Source organism: Mus pahari, chromosome 11 (genome assembly GCF_900095145.1).
Source record: "Mus pahari chromosome 11, PAHARI_EIJ_v1.1, whole genome shotgun sequence".
Taxonomy (NCBI): Eukaryota; Metazoa; Chordata; class Mammalia; order Rodentia; family Muridae; genus Mus; species Mus pahari.
In genome coordinates, this window is record NC_034600.1 from 2912961 (window position 1) to 2926347 (window position 13387).

Consider the following 13387-nt stretch of genomic DNA (forward strand, 5'->3'; position numbering starts at 1 on the left):
TCAGGAGTCTTTTTCTACAGCACTTTCAAACACCCAGGCTATTGCTCCCAAAGATGAACTCTTGAGGCTATAGGGCAGTGTTGCCAGTCTTCTTCTTTCCCAGAGGAGTGCTAATGTACAGACATGGTTTTCTAAAATGCAGACACACCATTTTCTTGTAGTAATTAGTGACAATTGAATGTGGCTTCCAGCTTCCCTGTGATGTTTGAAAGGAATATTTGGAAAACTTAACTTTAAACCTATTTGATTTGGGGTGGGAAATAAAATTTCTCGTGAAAAAGGACAAAGTTAATAATTAAAATAAAAAACATACTTTTTGGCATAAACTTTACTGTTCTCTCATGACAGTGATTGGAGTTTAGACATGGTAGAAAGAGGAACACACAGTTTATCATTGAAAAGAAACCAGCAACCCTAACCATGATAGGAAATCCCTTCATCTCTTTCTACTGACATTAAATCATGGTCCAGAATGGCCTGTTCTGCATCCTTCATAAGGAAGGGAAGATGAGAAATGGAACTGAAGCATCAGGCCCATGGGCCCTATGGGCAGGCTTATCTGAGGACTGTGGGGTTGGGCCAGACTAGGAACAATGCCATTGACCCTGTGATGTTCCCACAAGGCAGATGGCCAGAATGTACACTGGCCACTAGGAGATGTGTGGCAATCTCAGGTATACCCCCTCTACAAAAGCTTCCATGCCACCTGCTTGCTAAGTGTCATACCATCTTCACTTGCCAAACACACAGAAAATTATAATATCACTTGGGAACTTGCAAGTCATTTCAAAACAGTGGGCCACTGGCAGTCATCCAGGGACCACATCAAAACACTGGTTCTGTTTAATGCAAGAGCAGCACAGAGATCTTGATTACACTGACACACACCTGACTGATGTCAAGATGGTGCAGGCATCCAGTAGACACATGTCTACCTGCAGAGGTGTTGTACCAGTAGTGTGACATTGTGTCTACCAGTAGGAGACACAGAGTGATGAGTGCTCAACTCTCTTCTTTTTATTCCTATTACATCTCTGCTCACAGAATGGTACCTACTCCACTCAGGGAAGATCTTCGCTCAGTCGAACCTCTCTGGAAGCTCCCTCACAGAGCAGTGTCTCCCAGGTGATTCCCAGTACAGTCAAGGTGACGAAGATGATTAACCATCTCAGGTCCTGACCTGTGGATGTGGGTGGAGGGAAGAGTGTCTGGTGGGGCACTGGGGAAAGTCATGATGAGTATCAGGAAATAAGGGAGGAAAGACATACATGTCTGTATACACTGTGAGGGCCCTCCAACTCAAATATTATTTATCTCATTGTTTTCAGCAGGAGGTGGAAGAAGTTATTAGGCTTCGAGTAATCATGGTACAGAGAATCTAAAACACACTGCACCCTACAGGTGAGAGATATGTTCCAGCAGGCACAACTAGCATCTGGATTTCTCTGGACTAGGGTGGTAGACATTGAGGGATCTGCTGAGTCCTGCACCACAAACTGTAAGTAGAAATCACACCAGACTTCAAATAATAAAAATCTTCAGAAAATGCTGCTCTTAATGTTTATATTTTTCAGAGTGACAATACCTTATTAGTTAACATATTCACACATTTCATAAAAATCAACAACTTTCTATGTATGTTCTTGTGCTTTCTAAAGTGGTTTTAAGTTACTTCTGTAGCTTTACTTGCACTGGGAATCGGGGAGGACAAAGAAAGGAAGGTGAAGGAGAGTGGATAGCACAAGTCATAGCTTCTCGGGAGAAATGGGGGTCCCAGGATAAAACATGGGAGGCATGTTGGAAACAGGATGAAGGGCAACCTGGTATAGGCATTCTTTTATCCTGCTGAGCAGGACAGAGCCTATGACTGGAAGCTGTTTTAAATACTAAGGAGTTCAAATACTGGCTCACGGCCAATAATCTCTGTTCAGAATTATAACAAGCAAACCTGGTCTGTCTGATGGACATCACCTCCCATGACAATTCAGGTGTGAGATAAGTGTTGTGTGTCTTCCTGTGAGGGTGTATCTATTCACACAATGACAGGCAAAGGAAACAGCCTCCCCAAGTCTAAATTTATGAAGCATTGAGTTTTCGTGAGTTACTTAAAAGGTGCGGGAGTATAGATAACTCACTACAAGCTACTCTACTGAATAAGAGACTGGAGGGTTTAGTTGTCAAATTGGCACAGCCTAGGATCACCTGGGAAGTGAGTTGTCTACACCAGGTTAGCCTGTGGGCACATCTTTGTGAAGAGGGTTACCTTGATTGTGTAGTAGGAAGGAAGAAGACGTATTTACTGCAAGCAGCACCGGTCCCCAGGCAGGGGATCCTGGATTGGATAGGAATGCAGTCACTAAGCTGAGGACAAGAACACTGAGTTAACGCTTCCATCGCTCTCCAGTATTGACTTAAGTTACTGCCATCTTGACTTTTCTGCCACGAACAACCATAAGCTAGAACTCTAAGCTGTTGTAAACCCTCTCACCCTTAAGTTTTGATGAAGCTGAAACAAAGAGTGTCTTCTCCCCAGAAATGTGAGCATGGTGTGTATCTCCCGAAAGAGAAGGGCTTTAGTACTCTTCATGAGCCAAGGATCCCCTTCTTCCCCTCATTCCAGGAAGAAAGGCTTGTCTCGAGAGGGTCTCCTGAGCATATCTACAGTTCTTTGATATTAATACAGCAACGGCCAGAGTCCTACAACCAGATTCTCGTCGCATGAGAGTAAGAGTGAGAAGGGACGGTCACTGGTAGCAGATGCTGATATTCATGTGTTCACGTTGCCTTCAGATAGGTGAGAAAGTCCCCACCACACCTTCCCATCTGCTATTTATCCTTCATGGTGAGCAGAGAGCTGACAGCCCAGCTTAGGGGAGTAAACTTCCCAGACTGGCAAGTTGGGATGTTCCTTGCCCATGACCTCTTAGTCACCTTTCAGCTTAGACCAGAGAAGACTCATTGTCTGACACACACATTTTATTGTATCAATTTCATAGAGAAGTCTCTTTGTCGGATTGTATCACTTTTGTATCACTTACTTTGTCTGTCTGATTCCTTTGGTTCCTAGAGTTTGGGAGTATGGAGGAAGCAGATGGATACACTTAAATGTTACATTTTGTAACATGAACCATTCTCTAAACCTACAGCTCAGCTATGTATACATTGTTTTCTTTTTGTTCTTTGAGTTCCTAAGACAATTAGATCTGCTTTGGGAATATTTCCGCCATCCAGTATGCGCAAGTTACATATAGGAGAAAGTTTCTTGGCATTCTTGGATTTGAATGGCTTCCCGTTAGCTGGATGAATCTAAAACCATCATTCACTTGAGACAGACACCTAGAGTTAAATCTAGAAAAGACTTTGGTAACGTATTTGGTAGAGGGCGATTGTTTTGACACTGGGTTAAAGTTTAATAGTGTGGATAAGTCAGTTAACACCATAGAACTTGAGTGAGGAAGTTTTATCTTCAAGTAACTTTGGAGAAACCATAGGAGCAATTAGGGATCTGAGTTTGGAAGGGCGGTTCTCCCATAGCCTCCTCCAGACAGGCCTGGAAGGACAGGGCCAGAGGTATGCAGTCTCTGCACAGGCCCTTTCATCGAGCAGGATCAGACACAGGTTGCTGACAGGGGAAGCAGGTCCATTGAGAGTCCATTTGCAAAGCTTTCACCCCTGTTCTCAGGACTGAAACAAAATAAAAACTTATTCAGAGAAGCAGAGCAGGACACATTTATACTACAGGTGTAGGCCTAGATCTGCAGTCCTCAGTTTTTCGGAGTAACTGAAACTCAAAACACACTGTTCGCCATTGCTAGGGCTTTCGTGCAAAAGCCATTCTCAAATAGCATGGGTGTGTTGTATCCTGTATGGAGAAAGCAATGGAAATTCCAGCAGTTTGTTTATTTGTTTGTTAGCTAATTCATGACAGATTTCTTTTTCAAGTGACATGGGGAGTTGGAGCTGGCAGTACCTGCAGCTAGCTTAGCACTATAGAAAGAAATCCTGGGTCATACACAGTTCTCTGTAATGTTAAATTCTTGTCCCATGCACAGCAACACTCAAGGTAGTCTGCAGATGCAGATGCATCGTCATAGGCTCTCAGACAATACCTAAGGTCTCCTTTGAAAGGCTCTGGCTGCACAACTAAGTGAAGATCTCTCCCACTGTGATTAAGTCTGCAAATAGCATAAGGTGACACAACAACTCTGTGAAGAATGCCAGCCCAGCAGGGCCACTAAGAACACCATCTATAATACCTCTACCCACATCTACATACTGTCTACAGCCTCATAGACCTGTCCTTCCTTTCTCACCTCCTTCCTCCCTACACTCCTTTTCTTTTGTTCCTAACCCCTCTTTTTCTAGTTGGCCTTGAACTCTATGGCCAAGGATGACTTTGAACTTTTGATTCTTCTGCTCCTATCTCTCAAATGCTTGGTTTGCTGCTGTGCATCATGGTGTCTGGTGTTTGGTTCTAGGGGTCAAACCTATGGCTTTCTGCATGCCAGGCAACCTAATTGCATCTCTATCCCCCTCCCTCAGATGTTTTCTGATGTCTAAGTTTCCGAAGTCTGGATAACAGCACCAACAGGTAAGACATTCTCAGAGACAGCCTTTAATAAAACAGAAAATGCCTTTGATTAAAACAAAGAACAGAACATGTAGGCAGTCGCCTTTGAGGGGTTTTACATCAGTGTTCTGTACTGTGACCCAAGGGTGGAACTCAGGTCAGTATTGACTGAGAGGCAAGTGTTGGCTGAGCCGCTCTGATCAGAACTGAATCCACTCACTCTGTCCTTCCTGCTTGGCCACCTGAGAACTGATTATAAGTGGTAGGTAGAAGACACCAGCCTGCAATCAGGGATCATCTGGTCAGCAACAGTTGGGAAAAATTTCTCCAGCCTTCTCTCTGTCTCTATCTGAGAAACCTACTGTCCACTACTCCACAGGGAAAGCTAGCATCGGCTTCATACATTGTCTCCTGTTTGATGTGCAGGGCTGGCAACCACCAGCTACTAGCTTAATAAGCCTAAGCCCTGCTTATTAGGGCCAGCTTATAAAGGGACAGCTTACCCTTTGTCCACATGGCCTGGTTGCTTGATTAAGGGTGAGCAGCAAAGCTCTTCTCCCATGCTTGTGCTTTATCCTCCCAATGGATTCTTCCTGGTTCAAATCTTATTGCCAAGACTCCTGCCCCCAATTTTAATAACTATAACAATGCTATGGTAGGGAGCAGGACTTGTGACAGACATGGGTTTATGTCATGGGTTAATGTCAGGGCACAGCAGACAGACAGCCTTTCAGTGCATCCTCTATTCCCCTGAAAGGAAGGCAGTTAGTAGCTATGGTTCTTCTGCAAGGAGCCAGCGCCTCACCAACTGTATCACTGTCTCTGCTGATCTGAAGGAAAGGCTTCTGTGAGAACGGAAGGAAGTGGTAGAGAGATGCAAGCGTTCATGGCTTCACCTGCTATCCCCTGAGGAATGCTGGCTCTAAAGGACACTGCGAGGCTCCTCGGGCAGCCTCAGTACAGAGGTGAGCGCTTCTCCCTGCTCCTTGTCCTTATCTTGTATAGCTGTTTGTATGCTTTTAAATACCCCAGTTTCTTTGAGAAACTTTTGGATAATTCTACCTTGCAATAATCATCAAGGAAAATCAATCCAATGGCAAGAAAGAGAGAGAGAGAGAGAGAGAGAGAGAGAGAGAGAGAGAGAGAGAGAGAAGGTAGAAAGAGGTGTGTCTTCCAATACACATATACTTACAAGTATCTAAATATATGTTTGCATCTGTGTGGACACACACACACACACACACACACACACCATAGGTCCTTGAAACTCATCCTGGACTACTTAGATGGCTGGATACTGAATGTTTGGTGAGGTGATTATGTGATTCCTTCTCAGACTTACTCTCCTACTTCCGATTGCACCATGAGCCGCATTGCAGTCCATCTCCCTGTCGGCATTCTAGCGGTGTCTGGGAGAGCCATGCACCTGCGTGTGTTGTGCCAGAGGAAGAACATTTCTATGATGGTCAACACCTGTTCCTCACTGCTGAAGCCCTGCCATAGAGGGAAGCTCACACACAGGCCATGAGCAAAGACAAGGAGAGCATGAGAAGATAGCAGATGCCCTGGGAAGGCTCCAGCTGCCTGCGCTTCCCACTGGCGGGCAGCCAGCTGCAGAGAAGGAGCAGATACGCAGCGCTGACACAGAGCTACAGAAGGTTGCCATCGGAAAGTCATTGTATTTTTAGCAGGTTCCAAAATAGATATCAACCATAGTTCAAATTCCTGTCTAATTCTTTGCCAGCTGTTTGAACAATCTAAAGTTTAAAATCTTCCTATCCTTATCAGTTGCTTTGCAACTGAGGATGAAAAACATGAGGTTAGGGATACTAAACTACATAGTAGCATACACAATGATGATTACTGCAGTCAAGAAAATTAACACAGAGCTCTTTGTATGTGTGGTGAGAATATTTAAAACACATTCTTTCATCAAATTATTTGCATACAGTGAAGCACTTCTTTTCCAGTTTATGTGCATGTACACATCTATTATCTATGAGGCATAAATATGTGCTTTTGATTGTCACAGAAATACAAATCCAAGCTGGAGGAGGAAGTTGAAGCCATTTCCTTCAGCACAAGTGCTATTTCTGGGACCCGCCTGGCAGGATCCCAAGTTAGGGGAAGGGGTCACACTTCTCCCTAGAGCCACCATACAGCAGAGAAGCTGAGGGCACCCTGCTGTTCAGCTATCTTGGGCTTTAAGAATGCTCAGCGGTGGACCTGTCTGGATGCCCTTAGAAGCTGAAGTTCACTGTGAACACAAGCTGGTCCGTACACAACTTTCCCACCGAGTCTGTTTCTATAGAAGCATGGGAATTTGTATGTATTCCTTTTCCAATAAATCACTTTTCTCAACAGTTTTTGAAACTTGGGTCCAGAACCTGTGATTATCCAGTTTTCCCCTCACAAGTAGCTCCTATGACACGTCGTTAGGTGTTTCTGGGGTGAGCTGGCCAGTTGGAAGTCAGGATGATTGTCACCAGAGAGGGTCTTTGAGGTGAGTTCATAAGACAGAGCTGCCTACTTGGTTATGAATTTAGTGTCTACACTAGAGCAGGGAGCTGCCAGCGAGGGAAGGAGTCTTGTCTGTCAGGTCCCTGGTGGCTCAGTCTCAGAGTGGCAGAGGTGTTATGCCAAAGTGCCTCAACTCAGGCTGCCAGGCTCCAGACTAGCTCAGGGCTTCCTGGCTGTAGATTCCACACACAAGGAAGCCAGTGTACTCACAGGCTTTCTCCTGACATCAGTACATATGAGAAGTTAAGACTTCATCCCAGAAGGGAGGGTGGAGAGGCTCCTTAAGCAGGAGACTGAGAGAACTTGGTTTGTGGATTTGTGAGCTGATCCTAGACAGAAGGATGGAGTGGAAGATTGGCCAACAACTGAAGACAACCATGTCCTGGCCATGTGGCAGTGAAGAAGTGACCATAGTTAGAGCCAACTGTAATGGACCCAGCGTTCTTAACAGAAACTAAAACAAAGGATCAGTGTCTGTCCTCCTGACCAGAAATGACTTGAAGATTTTCTTAGTACATGATTATTAAATATTATAGGTTATCAATCTCTAGGAAGGTAGGGATATATGCGGTTGTCATGTTCTTCCTTTTATCCCTAAGAAATGATGGACATTTGATCAGAGTGAGGAACTAAGCTAACAGTTCCCATAAATCCCTGGGGTACAGAGCAGCATTCTCAGGTCAGACTCTTGCTGTCACAAGAATGATCTTCATTGATCCATCACTTACCCACTAACCAATTAGTACTGATTGGATGGGTCAGCTGCCTCCCCCAAGCCATGCCTGAGGCCTGGGGAACTGAAGAAAATGCAGTTTCTTCTTGCATGTTCTCCTTCTCAGAGACCTGGCATGCAATGTTTCCATAGCCGAGTTGATTACCAGCACCTGTCTGGTTCCAGTGCTCACTCTGCAACACAGCCTCAGAGTTTGGTGTGCATGAGGTGTCTTATATTTCCAATAACACTGGAATGAGGAAATCTGGACTGTCATTATTTTCAGATTATCCAGTTAAATAGCCAGGCTATCTGAATGAGTCAGCTAAAAGCTAAAACAGTAACTTTATTAAAGTAGCTTATTAAAGGAAATATGAAAATGATCTTCTGTAGGGTGGGGATTAACTTAAAATATAATGAGGCTTATATTAAAGAATCTTATGAACTTAAAAAGTTGACCTTTTGACATCAGTATGACAATACTTGTGGAAAATTCTAAAAATACCTTTAGATAGTTGAAAAACAGTCTTCAGAATTTGAGAAGGATTCAGTTCCCATGTATGATAAGTCACGTGTCCCTAGCAACAATGCCCATGGAAACAAATGATTATCAGTACTTTAAATAGCTGAAAACAGCAAAAGATAGACACTTTGATGAGATATTATATGCTCATATTTATATTATACTTTCTCCATGAAAGCTTGATGTTGATATTCTTCTAGATAAATAGCAAAGTATTTATAAAAGTTTAAATTAAGAAACAAGTAATAAGGAATAAATAGTAAATGAACTACAAGGGTCAGAACAGTTTCTGATGGTGATTTGTAAATAGGTCCCAGGAGTGTCACGGTATCTTAGCTAACCCAGGAAAATAAGGACAGAACCAAGTTCTAGGTGACACAATCTGATTCTTAGTCACGACGTTTGAAATGAACTGTCATTTACAAAGTAAGGCTCTCCAAAACACATTTTCACAGGGAATCTTATGGCAATGCAGCCACTGTTTTCATAGCTACATCCTAGTGTCAAACACTGAGAGCTGGGAGGAGGGGGCCCCTGCTTCCTGGATCTCCACTGTGGGAGGATCCCACATGGGTTTGAATAAGGCGTGATTGACAGCCTGCCTCCACAATGAGCGTCTAAAGAACCTGTATGCTGAGCTCACCGGGTGAATACTCTTCACAGTCTCATGGATCTCACCCTGGTCGACCACTACTTTCCTCTAAGTACATTCTCTGTCCCTTCCTATTGCCAGGACTCCTTTCCCTTTAGTCTTTGACAATGTCACAGATTCAGAATTCTAGTTGCTTTTGCCTCCCAATTCCCTCTTCTGCAGTGAAAACCTTCACAACTCCTTCTCCTCCCTTCAAGTATGTTGAGTGTACACCAGTGGGTTTTATCATGGTTGTTTTCAAGAGTCTTGATGAGAAGACGTCTTTTGTTGAAGCATGGGTGATCTCAGGGGATACATTACTGAAGAAAACGACACTGTCCCTCTAACAGCATTAATCACCTGCAGACTCACAGGACGTGGTGGTGACTCAACTCTCTGAGCCATTTGTGGAGGAATGTTGTCAGTCCCAATCTTGTGCAACTGACTAGGCTGCTGTGCTGTCATGAGTACAATGCCCTTGTCATGTCCTTGTCATGTCCATAAGAGAAGACTTCACAACCCTCCTCCACATCCTCTGTCTCCTACATTCTTTCTGTCTCTTGTTTCACGGTGTTTCCGGAGCCTGGCGTGGGGTGGTGTCCTGATTCTTTAGTTTTGAATGAGAATCAATTGATCCCTTCCAGAAAAGATGTTTTAATGAACATATAACTTTCTTTAAGGAAATAAAAGAATTAATTGAATATTCATACATTATATATTCTGATTACAGAATATACTTAGAAAATATAACATCTATACTAAAATAATAATAATTAGGAAATGTTGCAGTAAGCCAAACAAGATGATGTCCAGTGAGTATTGTATTTCTGATTTTCATTTCCTGTGTGTTCTCTATGGCCTTACCTCAGGGTGGAAACAGTGAGAAACCACAATGAAAGCAAGCTTGCTGTCACCCAGGAGGCTCCTAGGGGCTTCTTCCCTGAGCCTTCATCATGGAGGTGATGCCCAAATAAGCAAGAAAGGGCTAGGGGTTTGCAGTGACCATGCAGAAAAGCCTAAGATGCAACATTTAGAAGCAACTTGAATGTTTACTCTGTATCATTAACAGAAATGATACTGTGATAAGATACTCCACCATGGCAATTTTATTGTCTACTATGTGTCTACATGCAAAGCTGTCTGTCCTACTGAGCAAAAACACTGTTTGTATAAAGCTGGCTGCCTACCATATTGAGGTTTTATCTGAAACGTGTCCCAAGGACTCATGTGTTAAAGCCTCATTTCCAATGCAGCAATGTTCAGAAGAAATCCTCTGGGGACGTGATTGGATGGTGAGGCGCTGACCCCATCAGTGAGTTACTGTTGAAGGATTCTTAATTTGGCAGCTTATTGAGAAGTGATGGAAACTTAGGGGGTGGGACCTAGGCCGAAGTAGTAAGATCCTTGCCAGAATGCCTTTAAAAGGTTTATTTTATACCTGGCTCCCTCCTCCTCCCTCATCCTGTCCAGCTCCCTTGGTCATCCTGAGGCACACAGTTTTGCTTTCTAACTTGGTGGTTCTGACTCACCAATGTATCAAAGCAGTGGGACCTCTGCTGGAAAAGCCAGAGGCTAATAAGAACCTTTCTTTTTGGTGTCTTTATTGGGCATCTTATTGCAACTCATCCAAGTCTTGAGTTAAAACTTTGTTTCCCCTGCAGACACAAAGGCAGTTTGATAAAAGAATGCAAGCTGACCACCAGAAGCAGGTCAGTTACCACTACCGTGAAACCCAGAATATATCAAAAGCTGCCACAAATTGACCCTGTTCTGAGGTTTACTAATGCTACCAAAGTGAATTGGATTACCTTCAGTTCATCTTCAACCTTCTATCAATTAATCTTCCTAAATGCTCGACCGGTCCTTTATCAATTCTTCTAATTCCTACAGAATAAATGCTAGGGCTATCAGTTCAAGCTCTGGAATTATTGTATGTTAGAAATATGCTACCTACCTTTTCATTTTGATTTTACAGGGAATTACAGTTAGGAGATTGCATGAGTATTAGGAGAAACTTTGAACTTTGGATTTTTAAACACGTTTTAAAAAAAATCACTGCCATAGGCCCAAAGAGTGTGGCGCTATTAGGAGGTGTGGCCTTGTTGGAGTATATGTAGTATGTTGGAGGAAGTGTGTCCCTGGGGCAGGCTTTGAGGTTTCAGATGCCCAAGCCTAGGCAGTGTGTCACTGAGTCTTCCTGCTGCCTGCAGATCAAGATGTAGAACTCCCAGACACCTCTCTGGCACCATGTCTGCCTGTGTCTTACCGTGATTAAAATGGACTAAGCCTATTAACTGTAAGTCAGCCCCAATTAAATGTTTTCTTTTATAAGTGTTTTCATGGCCATGGTGTCTCTTTACAACAACAGAAACCCTAACTAAGACAGATTGTATTTTATATTTTAAAACTAACATGAAACTTTGCTTATAAGAGGTATAAAGTTATGGCTTAAAATAACAGTTTGTGTATCAAGTTGGCAATGAGAGCTGGTTAGATTTGTCAATTTGACACAACTTAGAAGTGCCTGAGAAGTCAGTCTTATTTAGGAAATTGTCTAGATCAGGCTGATTTGTGAAAATATCTAAGAAGAATGATCTTGATTGTTAATTGACATAGGAAGGCTCATGCCCTTGTGGGTGGCATCATTCCTTAAGCAGAGGGCCCAGACAGTATAAGAGTAGCAAGAATGCATTTATTTTCTCTTTGCTCTTGATAGTGGATGTGAGGTGGCAGGCTGCTAGAATTCTTGCCTTGGCTGTTCCAAAATAATGGACAATAACTTAGATTAAAAACCAAATAAACTTTTGCCTTCCATATTTTGTTTCCTTGTGTGTATGTGGAAGATTATCATAACAGTAGAAACAAAGCTAGAAAAACCTCTCTTGGTAGTTCTTTGCAATGATCTCTTTATATATGTGTGTGTGTGTGTGTAATTTTATCTATGACTCCCACAGTGACCAGAAAAGGGTATCAGATGTTTGAACTAGCATGACAGAGAGCTGTAAGCCATCATGTGGGTTGAGAGGCAAGCTGTCCTCTGCTGGAGCAGGAATGGTCTTCCTCCACTGCTTAGCCATTACTGCATCCCTGCTTAGCCATTACTGCATCCCTGCTTAGCCATTACTGCATCCCTGTGGCACCTCTTTAGCTGATACCAGCAAAGACTTTCTCTAGACTGTAAACTAAAATTTAACCCAAATTTTCATACATTTATTTTAATTTGTGTGTCTTTATTTCATGGGCTTAAAATTCTTTTAGTTATCAAAATTAAATCCAGTATAATAAACGTTATTCTGTTATTCTGAGGAAAGTGTGAAAATGGTAGCTAGTGTTGTTCCTCTGCTACCACAAGACAATGATAAAAGGAAACACAGAAAAAAACAAAAGGAAATAGAGTTTAAAATTTAGTGTGGAGCAGAAAGGAAAGATTTCAGAATTGCTGGCAATTTGATCTGATTACATTAACTTGTTACCAAAGGCTAGAGTTTCATGTTTGAATAGCATTTATGCGACAGAACTTCTTTTTCCCTCTTTTTCCTTAAATTTTTGAATCTGTATTATCAGTTTTTTGGTTCAGATTATAAAGCTCATTAGGTCATTTAAATACTTTTGTCTTCACTTGGATTTCATTGCTATGAAGAGATTCCATGACCAAGGCCTCTATTATAAGGGACAGCATTTAATTTGGAGCTGGCTTACAGGTTCAGAGGTTCTGTCCGTTATCATCATGGGGGGACAATGGCAGCATGCAGGCAGACAAGGTACTGGAGAAGTAGCTGAGAGTTCTCCATATTTATTTGAAGGCACAGGAGAGTCTGATAACCTCAGGCAGCTAGGAGGAAGCTCTATTCCACAATGGGTGGAGCCTGAACATAGGAGGAGACTTCCAAAGCCTACCCACGCATATGGTAACAGACTTCCTCCAACAAGGCCACACCTCCTAATCTACCACTCCCTATGGGCCAAGCATATTCAAACCACCACAGCTTTCAAAACCGTAGACCATTTCAGTCTGATTGTATAGATTTACAGCTAGTTTACCATTCTGTCATGGCTTCCTAGCTCTGACCTTCAGTGGAGTTATTCATTGAACGGCATTTGGTTCTCCTAACCCACACAGTGGCTCACAGCTCTCTGTGTTCAAAAACTGTTATTTAAATACCACTCTCTCTACATTTAAATGCTTTGTTTTCTTTTTTTCTTTGATCACATTAATGGTTCCATCCGTGTATACAGTATACTGTAATTATACTTACCCTTCTATTACCAGATGGTATCCATTTTCTTTCCCTTCTGAGCTCTTTCTTCTTCTTGTCTACTTTGCCATGGAACATGACATTGTCTACCACAGAAGCATTGGTGGTCATTAGCCTCTCAGGAAGGGATTCGGTCTGTGGCCATGTTTCATGATAGAAAGTTGAAGTACAGAAT